Source organism: Drosophila obscura, unplaced genomic scaffold (genome assembly GCF_018151105.1).
Source record: "Drosophila obscura isolate BZ-5 IFL unplaced genomic scaffold, ASM1815110v1 contig_194, whole genome shotgun sequence".
In the NCBI taxonomy this organism is placed as follows: domain Eukaryota; kingdom Metazoa; phylum Arthropoda; class Insecta; order Diptera; family Drosophilidae; genus Drosophila; species Drosophila obscura.
The window spans coordinates 64,908-85,687 of NW_024542783.1; the positions used below are offsets into that span (position 1 = coordinate 64,908).

At 45.9% G+C, this 20,780-nt stretch overlaps 1 long non-coding RNA gene across 2 annotated transcripts; it reads right to left on the reverse strand.

The window, feature by feature from the left end:
• Window positions 1-15,077: 15,077 nt before the first annotated feature.
• On the reverse strand, window positions 15,078-17,594 carry LOC121404373. 2 transcript variants are annotated; one of them, XR_005967944.1, is made up of 3 exons: window positions 15,890-17,594; window positions 15,707-15,839; window positions 15,078-15,643 (listed from the first exon to the last, which is right to left on the reverse strand). It is a non-coding gene; the product is annotated as an uncharacterized LOC121404373 (long non-coding RNA). The 2 variants fall into 2 exon arrangements; XR_005967943.1 differs by having other exon boundaries at window positions 15,079-15,643; window positions 15,707-15,823.
• Window positions 17,595-20,780: the final 3,186 nt, after the last annotated feature.

Below are 20,780 nucleotides of genomic sequence, written 5' to 3' on the forward strand. Positions count from 1 at the left end.
TTGTTTGCGGGCGCTTCGACCATATTAGAAGCATGCTATGGCAATCCGCTCGAAGGCGGTTGTCACCCAGCAGCCTGGTTGCGGCGATGTTAGGAGACCCCAATGTATGGTCGGCAGTAAGAAGATAAGGAATTAAAAAAAAAAAAAACTGGGCAGTCCACCGGACACAGCACAACTAGCAAGACCAGCAGATCTCGAATTTTAAACAAAGTAAAACGAATAAAGGCATTAATAATAACCCAAAGAACAGAAGTATCGAGTCATCAAATTCCCCCACCTTGCCTACTGCGCTTTTGGTCATTTCCAGGCCAGCCCCGAACCTTAAGTTCCAGCAGATCTACAAATTTCTTGTATAGGACCCTGGACAGGCTGATGCATGTCCCAGCCTGAAATAGGTATCTTACAACGTACTCTCCATTTTTTGGCTCGGACGCTTACGATCGACGTTGATAGAATTACTCTATCCAAAGCTGTCGCATGAAGGTGAAGGGTTATTCTGATTAGGAGGGGGAGAAGAATTCTCTGGGGGTGATGGTAACGCTAAACTTTTATCCACAACTGTGTACCTATGCAATAAGGCATGATGTGAGCGGCCACATACTCGACACTTGCTAGCTTTGCATCGTACCACAGTGGGCCCCTGTTGCAGACATTTGATGCCGAGCGATGCCGATTTGACGAATTCGAATCTATGCATCACTGCAAGCCGCGCAAATGGACTGCAAGTAGTCAACAAATTGTCTTTTGCATTGAAGTAACTTCATTGTTGGTTTTTAGCATTCGCAGTAGAACACGCGAATGAGCTCCGATTGTGAGGCTTGCTTGGCACAGCTTTCTGCTCCTGCTTTGGTTTTGACGATTCGAAAGATGCTGATACTTGCGATTAAGCATTTTTTCGCAGTCAACCCAAAGCGGCAGCTTCTCATAATCGAGCTGTTTTTCCCATTTTTGTTTGGTCACAGGATCGACTCTGTTGAAGACGAGATGCATTTGCATTTGAGATCTTTTGCTAATCGCCTATTGACAACAAGGAAGCAAATATCGATGAAGTGGTATCGATTAGGTTCCTTCAGGACGATGCAGATTGCTGGGTCATTTTGGGAAGACTAAATAGGGCAGCAATATGGTTCATAAAGATCACACATTCGTTATCATAGACCCGTTTTAAGCTGGCCATGGCTTTCTCATATTACTTGGAATGCCCTCTCCGTTCCCAACACTTCACCAGAGAGGCATAAAAGGGAGTGGTTATACTTTTCGATAATTGGAATGCTTTCGTCATTGTGAACAAGAGTCTCAAATAAACTAATGAAGCTATTGAATTCCGAATATTTGCCACTGAACTTTGGCAGAGCTAACTTCGGAAGTCGAGCACGAGTTGGGGCAACAGAAGCTGATACTTGTATTGTATCGCTGGCTGTTTTCAAGGCGTCGATACGCGACGTTATCTTTGCCTTGGTTAAAATCGAGAGTTCTTCCAACTCGGCTCCAAACTCATCGTCACTATATATTTCTTCGGTTGATTCTTGAACTTCGCTTGCCTTGGCTATGGTTGCTTTCAGTACATCGAGTCTGCACTCGAGCTCTGTCAACTGCAGCGGAATCTCCCCATCTTCCAGCCGGTCCGCTAGTCGGCAAATGCCTTTGACACGGGAGCTGAGCTTCTTTTTCAGCTCTACAAGAATAGACTTTTGATCTGATTTTGGATTCATTTTGACTCTCGATGCTTAAGTGAATCACTAATCAGCGCTTTTCTCACGATAATATTTTTTTTTGCGGCACAAATTGTCGAAACAGGAAGATGTACCCAAATGAGGTCGAACAAAATATACCCGACCACTAGAGGGTATCGCAACACTTGGCGATCGGTTTAATACGGACATAGGGTGTTGAAGATAAATGAGGATTTGATATACCCGACCACTAGAGGGTATCGCGGCACTTGGAGATCGTTGGTGCACGCGCGGCAACACAAAAATCCACTAACAACAACGAACAGCACGCTTCGTCAAATTCATAGATGGATCTTACTGGCACTAAAGCCTATATACCCAATAGATACAGGGTAGCCCGTCACTTGGCGAACGATTGTCTCAAACGCGACAAACGAAAAGAACACACAACAACAACGACGGTCAGCAACGATGACGAGCGAAAGCGAAAACGAAAAGTTACCGCTGAAGCTACTATTTCGATATGTACATATGTGAGCGCTTGGCCAATGACCAAACTATATGAACAACGAAAACGAGAAAGGGGGAAGGGGCGACAGTGATTGTAGCTATGAGCTATGTATATGTATATTTTTGTGTCCAAGATGATTCGATTTATATAAAGCTCTAACTAAAGCATGCAAATCTAGCTCAACTATGCCATACGTAAGTGCCAATAATTGAAAGCGAGGTTTTAATGGTTTTGTCTTTACTCGAGGTTTAAATTTTTTGCACAAATACCTCTGTATTATATGGAATTTCTGATTTTCCACTTTCCTCTTCTGGTGACAAACTTCTTGCGGAATGGATATCCCTCGGCGGTAGAGATCGCTGGGTATTTTTTGTATGTGTAATAGCCGACCGGCGCGGTAGTTTTGCAGCTTGCAGATGTTTAGGGGGCTTTTTGTTGTGTACACACACACGCGACACGGGCAGGTGTATATAATATACACTTTTACTATAAAATATATATTTAACCACTCGTGTCACTGTCACTTTCTACCTTTATACACTTTTATTTGCAATGGGCGCAATGACATTTTAATTTAAAATTCAAACGAAAACCGAGTTTGGTGGGTGCAAATGGGTATGTATTTCAACGAAGAAAAAAGAGAGACTCTAAAAAGGGACGTGCATACGATTTCAATAATATTTAACGACTTTTCTTCTTCCACGTTATACCATCTTCTTAAGCCTAACTTATCAAGGCCGGCGAAGCGGGCGAATTCGCCAAGAGCGAGAGAGAGCTTTCTTGCGCTCCCGTTTCGCCCTAAACTATCTTAAACAAGACTTCGATTTAACAAATATAAAAATTAGCGGCGTGACGCGACAATTTTTAATTTTCCTAGTGCTACAAGTAAAACCTATTTTTAATGTACTAGTCACAGAAGACACTACTCGACAAAATCTAACATTTTATTCCTCAAGGATCCAAACCGACTTTTTCTGATAGATATGGGACTTTAACATTTTTTAAAGAACCTCTATTTTTTTGTGTATAGGTGCATTAATTAGGCGGCGTTTAAGGTATTGCTCATTAAAATCTATGGATAAACTTTGAAGCTAAAATTCGTTAACCAAACCTAAAAAATCAAAAAATTAACAACGAGAAGGAACGTGTGAGTCGCTTCTGGGGACGCGACTCTACTTACACCCGTACTCAGTCAGTATATACATTTTTGAGCTTATGATTATTTAGAATTTTAGAATTAAAAACAAAAAAATTTTACATTTTACATTTGTTTGTTACATCTGTTATCTACATCTACATCTACAATGTATATTTTACATCTAACTTGTAGATTATACATGTACCATTTAGATTCTACATCATCTCCGCTAGGGGTTGCTCGCGCACTGAACGTGGCAGAGTGTGCGAGCGAGAAGGAAATGAGTTGCATGGTCGTCGGCAGGAGTGGGAAGGGGAAGCAACTGAAAATTAATTTCTTCATTCGGGCTATAATTATGATCCGATCTTCTTCAGATTCGGCAATCTGGTAGATATTCTCCATTCTCTACGATACTGCGTTTTTAGTTTTATCGTATTGTGCCTGCCACAGATTTTCGTCCTTTGAGGGGACGAAAGGGGGCGGGCCGAAATTTTGGAATACACTTGTAGCAGTGTGATATCACATGAGTCTGGAAACCAAATTTGGTTTCTCTGGCTCTTATAGTCTCTGAGATCCAGGCGCTCATCGAGACGGACAGACGGACATGGCTATATCAACTCGGCTATTGATGCTGATCAAGAATATATATACTTTATGGGGTCGGAAACGTTTCCTTCTCTGCGTTGCACACATTCACTTTTACCACAAATCTAATATACCCCTTAACTCTTTTTTGAGTACGGGTATAAAAATACGTTTTCGAAGGTTGCGGGCCCAACTGCCAATTGGGAAAAAAGCAAACGAAAAAGAGTTGTCCATTTGGTACCTGTTCGCGATTGTAATTCCCAATTGGGCCAAAAAAAATAGAGAACACAGAATATAATTTTTTTTCCCAGACGGTAAGCTAAAATCACAAAGTGTTTGGGCTTACATTGTAGCTGTTTTATTTATCTTTTCAAAATAGAAAAGTTATTTACAATTAGACGTAAGATACTAGAGTTACGTCAAAAAAAGCAGCGCTACCTCTGAAAAAAGCTTTAAAAAAAATTACCAGATTTAAAAAATTCTTCTGCAATAGAAAACAAAAATTATCATTAAACCATTTCTAGTCCCAAAATCTTTAAGAAAAAGTTGGTTTTGTTCCTTGAGGAAAACTCGTGTTTATTAATGTAATCCGAGTTGGTAATAAAAATTGTTTTCCAGCAACGCGCGAGGCCTTTTCTCTTCCATTCACCCATTCGTTGGTTCTTTTTGTGTGTGTTTAAGTGATTTATTGCTTTCGTGCGTGGTGCCCAGCGGAGCCTTAGTTTTTTTTTCTTTCGCCAGTCCACGTGTTCCGCATCCGACTTCGCCTTCAAATCCTGCGCGTGGGAGTATTTTGCCAACAGGTGACAAGGTCAGCAGAGGGTTTTTGGCTGTGACCTCTCTACGTCGACTACGCACCTCTTCCGCCTCAGGAACTACGCCAACTCAGAAGATCAAGTCGACAGTCCCTCCCAGAGCAGCTAGTAGCAGCCCTGCTGCGAGGACCAAGTCGGTTCTCTTCCCTTCTCCCGTTTCTCTCAAGGTGCCAGCTCGGATCCAAGACGATCCAACCAGCTCTTTCATTTTCAGTCCCGTGAGCTCTCGACCCAATGGATCCATCAGCCACCACTACTGCACGGGTAAAACTAGCCGCCACCATTGTCCGCTTGTCTCACTTGGAAGCGCGCATTATTGCCGCTCCATCCGCATCTATTTCCGAGGTTCGCCGAGGACAAATCCTCAGTATGTGGGCGGATGTCTAGGCGGAGTATAAAGCGTGCTCCTCAGTGATGGTTGACGAAGATCCATGGGTACAAGAAGACATCCGAGAGAAGTACGGCAAGTGTTATGGGGTATTTGAGCAGTACCTAGCTGACCTCAGTGCTCAGCTGGTTCAAACAACCGTCTTTCCTTCTGCACAGCCAACCTCCCAGAGCGGCTGCTAAGACAAGTGGCGAACCAAAGTCCATAGTCAAAAAGCCCCTGCTCAACAATCATGGTTTCCAATCGGCATGGTCGGCCCTCCGAAACCGTTATTAAAATAATCGGATCTGGTAACCAACCAGATAAATATCTTGCTCACTCCAAGGCCTGCACCGACAACTGGGATAGCCTCCTCGTTACGATCTGTGCCTCCAAGTTGCCGAAGTTGACCCGGTCCCTATGGGAGGCGTCCGTCACAGACAAGAAGGAGGTGCCTCCATGGACAGAAATCGACGCCTTCCTCACTCAGCGCTATTTGACGCTAGAAGACATGGAGAGCGACCGTCCACGTCCAAAGGCAATCCGAATCTATTACCCTCCAAAGGTACACATAATCCGCAGCCCCCCGGAAGCAATTCCAGTTCCAATGTCAAGGAAGTTCCACTCCTTCAAGACACAAGTAAGCCCGAAGAGAAGAACGTGTGATCTCTGTTCCAAAGAGAATCACCCGATTCGACAATATCCGCCCTTCTTACAAATGACCTCAGGAACAAGGCCTGTGCTTCTCGGCACTGCTATAATCAACATTTGCCACCTGAGGAAAAATTTCCGTGCCCGTGCTCTGATCGACTCAGGCTCCGAGGCAATATTATCACTTAGTGATAGTATCACTATATTATCTCTTCAATATTATCAAATTACCATTCCGCCTTATTCAGACCCAAGTTTCAGGCCTGAATCAGACTGTAGCAGCTCAGTCCAAGAAGCTCTGCGATTTTTCCATCCGGTCCCTGATTACGCCGGGCGTACAATTAAACGCCACGGCCTACGTCCTGCCAGACATAGCGGGCAATCTCCCTTTATATCCGATCCCGCAAAGTGCGCTGCGAGACTTGCTGTACCTGCCTCACCGTGGGGCAGGCCTGTGGCATTCAAGGTCCATTGCCCCAGCTCAATTACTCCGAAATGAGAATCGGCTAAAGAGAGATATTCCCTTTCATGAGCAGTATAACTCTCTGATCCATGAATATTTAGAGCTCGACCATATGACAGAGGTTCTCGCCACCAACGGTTCCGCCAATTATTAACTCCCGCACCATGCGGTGCTCAAGCCTGAGAGCACTACCACGAAAGTCCGCGTGGTCTTCAACGCGTCCAGCCCTTCGGCGAACGGCACGAGCTTGAATGATCTTCTTCATGCTGGTCCGGTCTTCCAATCCGATTTAACTCTGCAAAGCCTGAAGTAGCGTTATTTCCGATACGTCTTCAACGCCGACATTACAAAGATGTATCGCTAGATTTTGGTACATTCGAAGCACACGCCCTTCCAGCGAATATTATTTCGCAACCAGGAGGGGGAGATTCGGGATTACGAACTGAAAACCGTATCCTTTCGGGCAATTGCGCTTCGTTTTTAGCCATCCGGGTACTACAACAGCTTGCCGACGAAATCCAGTCTCGATATCCAAAGGCAAGTCCCATTTTGCGGCAGTTCATGTACGTCGACGACGTCCTAGCCGGGACAGACTCCATCAAGGAGGCTCAGCTGGCTATCCACGAATTGCAGGCCGCCCTCAGCTTTGCAGGTTTTCCACTGCGTAAATGGACGTCCAACCAAAAGGAGATTTTGGCCGGGATTCCGAGTGATCACCTCCTTCACAACGATTTGCTGGAAATTGAGGCCGAGAGCACGGCAAAGACCCTCGGAATTCGTTGGAAGGCAACGTCCGATGAGTTCTTCTTTGTTCCTCCCATGTTCACGCTCGAGTCATCCTACACCACACACGAAGTTCTGTCCCAGATTGGCTGGCCCCATTCATCGTCCGGTCCAAGATTTTCATGCAGGAGATCTGGTTGCAAGAGTTGGGATGGGACGAACATCTCCAAAATGCGTTGTATCAGCGCCGGCTAGACTTTCTGCAAAGTCACGCTTTCCTCTCCCAGATCAAGATTCCAAGATGGATTGGTGCCCAGCCACCGGTAAAGATCGAACATCACGGTTTCTGCGATGCATCTGAAAAGGCGTACGGTGCCGCGAGTGTGACCAGCATATTACGGTACATCTGTTGTCCGTGAAAACCGTTTCGCTTCCCCGATTAGAGCTGTGCGGTGCAGTACTCCTTTCCGAAATCGAGACGGCTATCCTGCCAAGCATGCCGACGAAAAGTCCTCAATGTTATTACTGGTCCGATTCTACGATTGTACGTACTGGCTTGGTTGAACAAGCCCGCTTGCCACTGGACTACCTTTGTGGCCAATCGAGTGACCAAAATAGCTCAAACTACCGAAACCAAGGATTGGGCTCATGTCCGTTCCGATCACAACTTAGCCAGTAGAGGCATAGCTCTACAGGAACTGGTAGATAACCAACTCTGGTGGCATGGGCCAGCTTGGTTGCAATCTCCACGTGATCAATGGCCGACCAAAGCCGATGCAGCTCCAATTAGAGCAGCTCCTCTAGAGCAGAGGGCCGTAATGGTCCATTTTGTTCCCAGCCCATACGAAGATTTCCTGGATCGATTCTCCCAGCTTAAGCGGGCTCTTCGAGTGCGGGCGTATGTTCTGCGTTTTATTCAGTGTTGCCGGAAGGTAGCACCCGCACGCGGAGACCCCCTCTCTAGCGCGGAAATAAACGAAGCGGAACGAACTCTTATCCTAGAGACTCAGCGCCGGGACTTCCCCCAACAATTTCACTGCCTGGTAGTAAACGTCCCGTGCCAAGTGCGAGCTCTATTCTGAACCTTAACCCCTTTCTCGAACGACATGGGATCATGAGAGCCTGTGGCCGTGTCACAGCTTCTCAAGATCTGAAGTATGACGAGCGGCATCCAATCATCCTTTCCTATAGTTGCCGCCTGTCTCGCCTGCTGGCTCACTTCACGCACAGAATAACTCTCCATGGCGGCAATCAACTGATGACTCGCCTAATTCGTTGCAAGTATTGGACTCCGAGAATCCAGAACCTGAGAAATGGTGTGGTGAACTCAAGCAAAGTGTGTATCGTACACAAGAAGAAGTTACAGACCCAACTGATGGGTGATCTCCCGACAGATCGAACTTCTTTTTCCAGACCGTTTACCCATTTCGGGATTGATTACGCCGGTCATTTTAACATAAAGAATTATACCAGGAGAGCTTGCCTGATCACTCAAGGTTATGTGTGCGTATTTGTATGTTTTTCCACAAAAGCTATTCACTTGGAGGCCACTTCTGACCTGACCACCGCGAAGTTTCTAGCCGCCTTCGCTCGTTTCGTCGCTCAACGAAGTTGTCCGCAGCATATCCATTCAGATAATGGGAAAACTTTCGTGGGAGCAGCAACTGTCCTTTCTCGGGACTTTCTTGAGGCGTTCCAGGGCTCGGTGACTGATGCATATAACCATCAGCGGGTTTCATGGAGTTTCATCCCGCCAGGAGCTCCACACAAGGGGGCTTAAAGAGGCCGGCTTCCCCGGCGTAAAGAGTTTTAAAACGCTTTTCTACAAAGCCACGTCGACCCGGAAATATACACTTGAAGATCTTTCGACGCTTCTCGCGAAGATTGAAGCATGATTAATTCCAGGCCGCTCTCACTCATGTCCGAAAATCCGACGGAGTTGCTGGCCCTTACTCCCGGGCACTTCCTTATTAAAGCACCGTTAATGGCGACAGCAGAGCCCGAAATAAAGGAGAACCTCCAGTCGATCATTAATCGGTGGCAGCATTTGAAGGCCTTCAACCAGCAGTTCTGCCAGAAGTGGAAAGATGAGTATCTCAAAGAACTCCACAAGCGCAACAAGTGGTAGACAGCGATGCCCAATCTTCAGATCGGCGATATGGTTATCGTCAAGGAAGAAAACCTGCCCTCTAATGACTGGCGACTCGGAAGAGTACAATCCGTGTATCCCGGCGCCGACAAGAGGGTTCGGGTGGTAGACATTCTCACGGCCCGCGGTGTCCTCAAACGCCCGGTCGCAAAGGTCGTTCTCCTTCCAGTAGAACCCCCTCATCCCGCACAACAGTAACGGAAGGCGTTCCCATTTATAATGCCTTTCCGTGTCTACTATTCCATCCACGTTCTGTTGTTTTGTTTCTTTTTTTGGTTCGCATCCAAAACGCCCTCGTCTTTTTGTTCGTCCAACAGTACTTAGAGTGTGCCTGTTATCTTTTCCTAGCACGTTACTAATGCGTCACCGATTCTTCCTTTCCATACCAGTAATTTCGCATCCAGATCCAGATGGCTCCACGACCTCGTGAACACCACACCTCAGGGAGCCAACGTTCCCGAGGAAAACCTGCTTACCGCTGCCGCGTCTGTGCCGGAAGCCATCCGTTTCGGGACTGCCGCAGTTTTCTCAAGCTGACCGTGGCGAAGAGCCTCCGAGCCGTACTGGTCAAAAAATATTGTCGGAACTGCCTGGCTCACCAGCATTCCGGCAAGGACTGCCGAAGTGGGGGACGGTGCAAGGTGTGCCACAAGAACCACCACACGTTGTTCTACATGCGACCGTCCCAGCGTCCAGCCAGATCGGAATCGGCTGCTCCGGCTCCTGTTCCGTCTCCAGCTCCGGTATCCCGTCGTGGGGAATCCTGCTCCATCGGTCAACACTCTGTTCCAGCACCGAAGCATAAATTTCCTACCGACGGCCAAGGTGATCTTGGATACTGACGCCAAAACCCACGAGACAACGCCGGTAAGCTGCATTGACGCTTCCTTGGCCGCCGAGTTCAAATTGGTCAGCACGCGCATTGGATCTGAGAAGGTAGCCACCGCTATCGTCCGCGCTAAAACCGGCGAGGTCCAACTGGACGTGGTCCTCAAGATGGAACCCCGATTGTGTCCGGGGCCTGTATGCAGCCCAAGGACGGGACGTTGCAGTTCTGCAAGGGGGGGAGGATGTTTAGGGCAGCAACGCTGTTAATGCCATTAACATCGCTCCGTTAGGTCGTGCGCTCTCCCGTGTCCTTCGCTCTCGCGCTGCTTGAATGCGATCCACGGCTCTCCATCACGGGCGCTAGCCGTATGCCGGGCTGTACCTAAACGAGAGAGAGTCAGTGTCTTTTTCCACTTCGACAAAGTCTACACGCTCCGCGTACATATACATCTAACAATATATACGAACGATCAACTTGAAGCACCACATCTTCCGACTTTTATTGGGAATCCTTGTCTTGGGAATCTACGCCGACTCGACCACATCCACCCTCCTACAAACAATTACTATATCAGCGTAACCCAACTAATGAACGATGCCAGTGTGAGGGCACTAGTAAATAGATAATTAATACTTTTTATAATAGAGTTACCTTAACCTAAGTTCATTTGTAAAAAAATAACCATTTTTCCAGTAGCAAACGTGAGAGTAATGCTTCATTTGCCCGAGCCGCGCCAGGCAAATTAAACTATTAGTAGCCAGCGGCGCAGCAGTGACATAAATATAATCGCGCTAAACTAATAAGTCAAGTACTAGAAATGCAATTCGTATATGTTGCATTCGAAAAATATCGATTGGCAAAATACCAAAGAATCGAGGAAGGGGAAGGGTTTCTGAACAGGGTGGCAAGGCCGAAATAGAGCGGCAACCAGACAGAATAAGGCCATGCCCTTCAACCTGGTTGGATGGAGGAGGATGGAGGATGGAATCGTGGCCATCACTCAAAGGTTTTGTGATTCCAGAACATCTAATTCAGGAAGAGAGAAAATGAAGGATTTCGAGCTGACCAGCGGGAAAACCTAGGAGCTCCCGAAACAATAGAAGTGAGTCTGCTCCAAAAGGGGGAAAACCCGAAGCTTATTATTTTTTATGAAATCCATAGGGAATTCTCTTCAAATCTTCCGGCCCACGGGATCTTGGTCACTCGCCCTGCCCAGGAGGGAGCTCTCCACGGCGCCCCAAACCTATTTAAAAACAGCCAAAGAATAAATTTAAAGAAAGAAAATTGTATATATACATTTTTGTAAGCGTCCCTATACCTGTGCACTTATTCTTTGTCCGTTTTCGTCCGGCCGTCCATATTTGTTTATCCGTACTTAGCCATATCTAGTGTAAGGAAGTTTCCCAGCCAAGAAACAGCTTCTCAGTGTGTCCAGGGCCCGACCTTCAATACAGCAACTTGGGGCGTGACTTGAGGCGGCGCTGGCGCAGAGTTATGGGTAGCGGTGGAAGACCACGTGGTCGATTTGGGCATATGGCACGCCCCGTGGGACGTAGACACCGCGGGAGTGGGACGCCTTGCAGCGCTTTGATGCGGGGACAGGGAACGAGGGGCTGACTGTAACTGGGTATGGAGGAGGATAGGCTAGAGGAGGGGGAAAGAGCCCGGTTCGTGAAGACAGTGGCATACGCGTACCGTCTCACTTAGCTGGCGTCCCCGGGATGAAGGAGGGACCAGATCGTGGATGCCGTGGCATCCGCGTATGACACCACTGGCTGGCTCCCCTAACATGCGAGGGAGGGGACGGGAAGATAGCGGACTACGGCTGAGTGTGTGTGTGTGTGTCTCAACTTCCCCAATATCGCACCTATCTCTTTTCTCTTTCTCACCTACGTGAGACCAGCTAACCCCTCTTCTTCCTCCTGCGCCGTGTACATCTTTCTTTTCTTCGGTTCCGCTCCTGTTCTCCTCGCGTTGGCTCCTCGTTGCTTCCTTTTCTTCTCCTTCCACTTTCACCGTTTAATTGTTTTCCGCTTGCGACCTGCGCGTTCGAGAGTCTGTCCCGATAATCTCTTTAGCGCGTTCTTCCTTGGCGCCTTCCTCTGCCGCTAGCCTCTCCTGGCACTTCGGCTTTTCTTGGCTCTTACTGTTCTTTCGCCCGGGAGGCGGTACATCTCCCCCCTGCTCGTCGTTGCGTTCGGTTGCCCTACGCCGTTAACAGCGCGCTGCAGCGGTCCGCGCTCGGCTCCGTGGGTGGGTGGGTGTTTATTGCAGTTCCGCCGGTCGCGCTTGCGGCTTGGAGTCAGTGTGTCTCTCCTCTACTCATTTTTGCGTGCACTTGCGCTACGGCATGAGCAGCGTGCTGAAGCGGTCCGAGCTTGGTGTTTTTGATCTCTTTCGCTTCGGTTCGGCTCTGGCTCTATTTCTCTTCGGTTAGATCCGTCCCTTGCTCTCTTTGTTTACATGTATGTTACCTTCGCTCGCGGTGGTGGCTCCGGCGCTGGTTCCGGTGAAGGTTCTGGTGACGGTGCTGGTTCTAATCACCATTAATGCCTATGTTGCCTTTCTTGCCCTACGGTCTCACAAAGAAGGCTAGGAGCTATATTTGAATTAAAATGGCTATTTACTGTAACGAAACATTGCTCTAGCCATGGCTCGTCACAAACAGCAGAGCGTCAGCGCATCCACGCTGGTTGGAGACAATAATCATACTAATATACACAGAGCCAACGAACCATGGCTCTAGCCACGGTTCTCCACAAGTAGCGGCGTGTCAGCACCTCCGGAAAACAAAATAGTCTTAAGCAACGCACACTATTAATTAAGAACTCTCGATCAACATCTCTACACATTCTTGTCCACACACCAATTTAAAACACCCCACCTCTTGCGACATTTCGCAATCGACGACTTACATAAGAAATATCATTTGCGTTATTTGACAATAAGTCAAGCCACCATAAAATTATCGACCTACCGGCCCAAAATTCAGCTATCACCTTCCGCGATGCAGATTCAGTAAAAAACCCAATCCTCAACTGCAGCCAGCACCTGCCCAATGCAGTCGCAGCAAAACACTTCCTCAACTCCCCTGACCCACTATCCAATTGTCAACGAAGCACCAAGCTTCGCCCTACTTACTCCACCCCACAATTATTGTTGCCGAATAATCATAAGTTAGCAATAATTATTTCCAGCTGAAAGACACCTCGTGGAAAATCTCTGTCTCAGGTGCGATCGCCAGCTGCTTAAAAAGCCCAAGTTCGGCCAAAGAAGCAGGCAGTCCGTCAGCCCGAACGCAAGATACTGCACTAGGAAGTCTACCACACTAGGCAGTATATCAGGTATATCGGGTCTTGGTGGACTAAAGACCTACGGCCACCGAAAGAAACTGGGCTAGCGAGGACCAATACCCGTCAAGCACCAAACTCTCGCCCACACAATATCCGGTCGCGAAGAAGTAGTGCCGCAGTGCCGAACGGACCCTGAGGACCCTGGACAGGCTGAAATAAGGTATCTTACATTACTTATGATGGCTTAGGACTAATAATAATAATCAAATTATAAGAGGAAATTATAAGAAAAATAAAAATATTAAACTAATAGTAAAGAAATATACAGGGGTGCCACAGAAATCACTAGTGAAATGGGAAACCGCGCAGAGGATATCCGCTTCAAAATTAAAATTTTCTTAGCATTGTCACAAACCAAATTCGAACTAAGGGTTGACACCTTTTAAGATTCAATTCGAATAGGGTTCATTTTTCAGTTTTATTGATTTGATCATATTAAAACAATTGGTTTTTCATTTTTTTCCTTGACACCTTTTAAGATTCAATTCGAATAGGGTTCATTTTTCAGTTTTATTGATTTGATCATATTAAAACAATTGGTTTTTCATTTTTTTCCTTTTATGATACAAAATAATTTATTTTTCAAAGCTGTACTTTTATAATTTCAAAGCAAAAAAACATACCATATCGTGCGAGTCAAACAAAACAATGTACTCAGCAACTCTAGCAGTTGTCTGGCAACTCTTCGTGCATGGCAGCAATCAGCTTTAAAAAAACTTACGGTAAACTTAATTAAAATGCTTTTACCGACACTGTTGGCCATCGAAGAACTACGGAGGCAACATATTAGAATACAAATCTTGCAGCGCAGGCTTCTCAGATGCGCATCGGACTCGTTTTCACGTTCAGACGATACGTATGTAGTTTTTGTGATTGTCTTCTCAAACTACTTCTAATTTAGTTCATTTAAATTACCAGTTTTTGGAAAAATTATCGCTATGCTTCTATTTGTGCTGCCATGAGTCTGCACTTAGCCGAACAGCGGTTTTTGACAAAAATGCAATGGCAATAATGTGTAGAAATGTTTTGTTAGTTCTGTTTTGACAATTTGAAGCGATGCCACCTGGTAAAACTACAAATGACTACAAATGTTCTCACAATTTGCACAAAAAGTATGCACACGTTTGACGTAAAGGAATGCAATGAGCTTTTTTTAATGCTTAATTAAAGAACAACAGAATGCATGCTTTCAATATAATTGATATTAAATATATTGCTCCGAATTCCACTTAAAAAAGGTGGCATTCCTGTTTTAACTTCGAAAGTCCGAATCGCACTAGGTGGCCACCTCGCACTGCAGCGGATTGAGAGCGGAATCGTTAAGTGAAAATTCAGTCAGCGGATTGGATAGTGATTTACTAAAATGCTTATTTTATTAGCTTAACATGTATAATGTTAAATTATTTGCATAAGGGTTAATCACCAATTGAACAGCCTTTATGGGAAAGTGTGATTCGAATCGTTTTGGGTGTGTTTTATGGGTATATTTAATCAAGTCGCTGGATAAATTGTGAGCGATTTTGATTCGCTGAAAAATCGGTGTGTTTCACTGCGGAATGGAATTAAGGTGATTTTCCAGCGGAAGTGATTTCTGTGGCACCCCTGATAAATGCTAGAATATAAAATATGATGTAGCCTCCGTTTCGCGTCGAGGGGGTGTGAGGTTGAGATTGGTGGGGGGGTTGAGGTAGGTGACGGTGGTTGAGAAGGGTGTTGCCCTTCACAATAGCTAATAATATTTATACCTTATTTATTTAATCCTATTTATTTATTTAATACTATTTATTTATTTAATCCTATTTATTTATTTAATCCTATTTATTTATTTAATTATATAATATCTACCCCATTGTATTAAGCTAAGAGGCGGAAGAATTATAACGAAGAAATCAATTGCTAGTTGTTTCGTATGAGGGAGAGGGGACCCACAACGGCGAGTTGGTAGAAAGGCTGCTGCACATGGCAGGGAGATCTGGAATGTCCAGATCCAGATCTCAGGTAGGGCGGGGATGTTAGAGACTCAGCTGGTCCACGGCTCTGTCGAAGAGGAGTGTGTTCGTTATTTTGTTGAGTAGAGTCCATTTGTTTTGAATTGTCGTTTTGTTTGAGATTTCCAATTTGTTGGTTTTGTTTTCGACCTGAGAGCTTGGTAAACACCCAGCCAAAGGTTCGTAACAATAATGGCGCCCAACCTGAGACAGAAGTTGGATTCGCAGTCCTTGCTCGCCCACAAATGTGGGAGAGTACGGATGTGAATCATACGCAGGTCGAGAAAAGTATACATGTCCAGCTGACAGGAACGATCATGAGTGGTATATTGCAGTCTGGTCCGTCGGAGTTCCGGTGGCGGTATAAGTTGGCTTGCAGAAGCACGGCGCTGAGGGATCTAGAGATGCAAATAATCCCCAAAGTAAATTTTTCTTCGGTTTTTTTCTGTTTTTTTTCTCACTTATCTGACAACGGGAAGCAGGATCTCAAAGTTGGTGACTTGGGGTGGCACTGGCAAAGGAGAATCCTGACGCCAGTTAGCACCCATCCCGATTCCTGGTGTGCGAAAAGTGAGAGCCTGGAAAAAAGAATTCCTGGAGTTAGATGAAGGCAGAAGGATGTTCGTGTTGCTTCCCCTACTTACCTCTGAATGGGATCGAGAGGGTAGTATCGAAGAGATTTTTGTTCTCAGTGGCCCGTGGGGACAAGAGTCGGCCACGCGTAGCACTCGGAGGAGCTACAATACCCCGTAAAAAACGTTCCTTTCCCCCTTTATTATTTTTGTTTGTATATTGCGTTGAAGATCAGTCGGGAGGTGATATACGATTTTGTTCTGTGGAAAAAAAATATAGAGAAAAACATTGTTTAGAAGTATATTTTGGAAGTTTGTGGTAGTTAGGAAGAGTGGGGTTAAAGAGCAAGCCGAAAATGATCCGCAGGACTCCTCCGCCAGGAAACCTCAGAGAGCAGATGTAAGGCGGCGATACCCAGGGCGCTGAGAGGTAAAGAGGACAGCTGGAACTTGCCAGGAAATCCGAGAGCACTGCCCTCAAAAATAGTCTCTGGGATAAATGTCGTCATTGCGCAAGCTCAGGAGACGCAGAGAGGAGCCATGGCAGACACCATCAGCAGGACGCTGCAAGAGGAGATACGTCGCGGCTTTATGGAGCTGATGGGTGCCATAGCAGAGGCAATGACGCCCCTGGGCCAGAACGTGGAGATGATCCAGGAGATGGGATCAGGAAGAGGCCAGACCGGAGGTGTTGCCAATATACATGATGGCGGCTATCAACAATGTCCAGAAGAGTACACGCAGAGGGCAAGTACCGGGATCAGGCCCAAACTGTCCAGGGACGATGTTGTCCAGAATCCCTCGCAGCCTCCAAGGAAGCCGGAGAAGTTGAGCCAACACTGGTTCCGGAGAATGGATATCGAGGAACCAGTTCCAAGCGCTGGAAGGCAGAATCGCTAGCCATCAAGTCGGAGGTTCACATCCCCAGAGGAAAGGAGAGATGATTGGAGAGGCTCCAGATGGGACGTGTGGACAAGTGGGACATCCACTTCTACGGTGATCCAGATCCGAACAAGATGACGGTGGAAGATTTCGTCTTCCGGGTCGAGTTCCTACGTAGGCAGAACGATCGTGGGATGAAGTCCTGGATAATTTCTACCATCTTGTCAAAGGACAGGCAGCCGAATGGAATTGGCAATTTATCCGCGAGCGCCCTCCAAACGTATAGGAAGACTTGAAAGACGAGTTGGTGACAAGGTTCCGAGCCGTAGGTGGCGATTTTGAGCGGCTACGCGCTTTGCACGAGCGCCGACAGAAATCTGGAGAATCTGTGGAGGAATATTTTAGAGCGATCCGTCGAGAAAAAATGGACTCGATAATGAGATCACTCGGTATGTTTACGCAATCCGAGTCCGGAATCTTGAGAGAAGAGTGCTTGGAGGTGGAGCACCACTTTCGCAGACGGGAGCAGAAGTCAGCTTATCGCTCGGCGCCGAAGTTTCATTCATCCGGAAAGCGAGTGGAGAAGATAGAGCCAGAGTTGCAACTGTTAGTGGAGAAGGAAGAGGTTCTGAAGGTATGAATAACGACGGTAAAGAAGCATCGGATCCAGTTGGTAGAGGGCGCTAAACCCTTCAAGGATCGACACTATCCTAAATCTCCAGCGATACAGGAAGTGGTCTGGGCCGAGGTGGACAAAATGCTAGAGTTAGGAGTTATTGAAGATAGCGATAGTCCATGGAGCAATCGGTCGACGTTGGTTTGGAAACCAAACAAAAAACGATTCTGTTTGGACGCCCGAAAGCTAAATCAACTTACCGTGAAAGATGCTTACCCTCTTCCGAGCATCGAAGGGATACTGTCCAGAATTGACCAGACGTAATAGTTCAATTCTGGACAGTATCCCTTCGATGCTCGAGTGTCGACCTCAAAATCGCGTTCTGGCAAATTAAACTGGATCCAGAAAAACGGAAGTGTACTGCATTTACCGTGGCTGGGCGTCCACTGTATCAGTTTGTAATGATGCCTTTCGGTTTGTGTAAGGCTGCCCAGACGTTGTGTCGGGTCATGGACAAGGTGATCCCTTCTCAGCTCAGATCAAACGTTTTTGTTTTTTTGGATGACCTCCTAGTGATAAACCCGGATTTCCAGACACATCTTTGGTATTTACGATTGGTAGCACAGTGCCTGAAAAGAGTAAATTTGACGATAGGATTAAAAAAGTGCAAATTCTGCTACAGGTCCCTAAAATCCGCTACAGATGGATCCGGAGAGGATTTTGGCCATCCAGAAGATTCCCAATCGGAATTCCGTGAAGGAGTAACGAAGTTTCCTAGGAATCGCAGGATGTTTCAGGCGCTTCATCAAGGATTCATAGAATCTCTGAAGAAGGCGCTCACATCGGCTCCGGTACTGGTTAATGCCGACTTCAGACGTCCTTTCTGTATCCAATGTGACGCATCAAATTATGGAGTGCGAGCAGTACTGTTCCAGCATCGATTCGGATTCGATACGACGGAATTCCAAGCGGACGATTATAGGAGATGAGGGAAGAAGTCAGCAAAAACAAAGAACTATTGCCCGTTCTGCGGGTAGAAGAGGACCTGATCTTCAAACGAATGGCTTTCACGCAAATTGACGGCCTAGTGGAAGGTTCCATTTGGAAGTTATGCATTATGCATCGCTTAAAAAGGCATTATTACTGGCCAGCGATGAGGACACAAGTGCGGGGATATGTCCGAAACTGCGACACATGTAAGGAGCCCAAAGCACTTAATTATCGCATCCAGGTAGAAATCAGTCAGCAAGTACTTACGGAGAGGCCATTCCAGAAAATATACATAGATTTCCTTGGGAAGTCTCCCAGGTCGAAAAGGGGACAGGCCTGGATGAGAGAGGCCACCGCGGTGAACGTACTTCAGTTCCTAGTGCAGGAGGTGTTCTATTAATTCGGTGTGCCAGAGGTGATCCATTCAGACAACGGGAAGCAATTCATCTCCAAGGTGTTCCAGGACATAGTCGGTACATTCGGCATCCGACACATGCGCACAGCAGTATACTCGCCGCAAAGCAATGCAGCCGAGAGGGTCAACCGGACCTTACTGGCCGCGATAAGAACTGGGACTGGGATATGTACTTACCAGAGATCTCAGTGCACGAAGAGACAGGCATAACGCCGTCCTTTGCAGTTTTTGGACAGCAAATGTTCCTGAATGGAAACTGCTACAATCTGGCGAGGAAGTTGCAGTCGTTGACAGAGCACGGGGTGTACACATTAGATCCCACTGATAAGCGTCAAAACATTCGCAAGCATATAAAAAATAATATACACCAAGCATTTGAGCGGAGCCAGGCTCTGTTGGGGAGGCCGCTGATGATTTTTCACGCGAATGACCTGAAATTGTAGAGAACAAATGAAGACCGTTATAGTAAGAAGGGAAACGCACTCACGTATAAACTCTCAGAAGAGTGGATGTAAGCCGAAAAATCCTTCGATGTTTGCCTATAATTCTCCGCGTCCGGGAGTTTGAGAGAGAATATCTAGCTGGAGAGCGAATCGAATCTATAGCGGGATCCCGGACACAGCTCACCCACACCCCCAAAAGGAAAGATCTAGCCCTGGGAAGACCCAGGAGCTCCCGAAACAATAGAAGTGAGTCTGCTCCAAAAGGGGGAAAACCCAAAGCTTATTATTTATTTAAAATCCATAGGGAATTCTCTTCAAATCTCCCGGCCCACGGGATCCTGGTCACGCGCCCTGCCCAGGAGGGAGCTCTCCACGGCGCCCCAAGCCTATTTAAAAAAAGCCAAAGAATAGATTTAAAGAAAGAAAAATTGTCTATTTAAATTTTTGTTAGCTGTCCCTATACTTGTGCACTTATTCTCTGTCCGTTTTCGTCAGGCCGTCCATAGTACTTACCCAAATGTAGTTAATAATATGTATTTTTTTAATCCTATTTATTTAATTATAATATCTACCCCATTGTATTAAGCTAAGGTGCGGGAATAGGCGGACGCACCACCGATACGATATGGGAATATGAACAAGAATTATAACGAAGAAATGAATTGCTAGTAGTTTTGTATGTGGGAAAGGGAAACCACAACGGCGAGTTGGTAGAAAGGCCGGTGCACATGGCAGGGAGATCTGGAATGTCCAGATCCAGATCTTAGGTAGGGCGGGGACGTTAGAGACTCAGCTGGTCCACGGCTCTGTCGAAGAGGAGTGTGTTCGTTAGTTTGTTGAGTAGAGTCCATTTGTTTTGAATTGTCGTTTTGTTTGAGATTTCCAATTAGTTGGTTTTATTGTGCCACCTGAGGGCTTGGGAAACACCCAGCCCTGAGATAACTGGCTAGCCGGCCTTGCCTCACCATTAAAAAGGTTCGTAACATATATCTTGTAATCAACTTACCGCTTATCAAATATAAACCATGTTACTACCTATACCGGTGATCCAATTATTAAAATTATTACTTGCACACTAAACTAACACGCCCATAAAAAAATTAAACGTTACAATTTTACCCTGGGCCGCTGTCGTCTTATATAGGCTCCTTATATATATCTTCCATGCCCATCGAAACATCTGCCAAACAACACCAGTATATCTCCTTCACTGTTGCAGTACTGTACATTCGCTTTGTACGTACCTTTCTACTCGGCTTACAAAACTTAAAGATTGATTTAAAAAATATATTTTGTCTGCTATTTAACTTAAATTTCGTAAGTTCAATTAATTACGAATGATTTTTATTTTATTACCAAACAAACTTTCAAACTCAAAGCATACACATTAGTTGACTGGGATTCATTATCGCATATGAACCGCACCTCCAAATTCACTAGGAATCGCAGCTGGTAATGTAGATATGAATTAAAAGTGCTTTGTTTGAATTTAACTTTATTCTTTTTATTAAATCTAAAATGCTTTGGAAAATGTGAGAAGTATCATAAAATATACGAAAAGTATACACATTAAGCATGATTAATTTAATACTTTAAAATGTAGATTCACATGGTAGC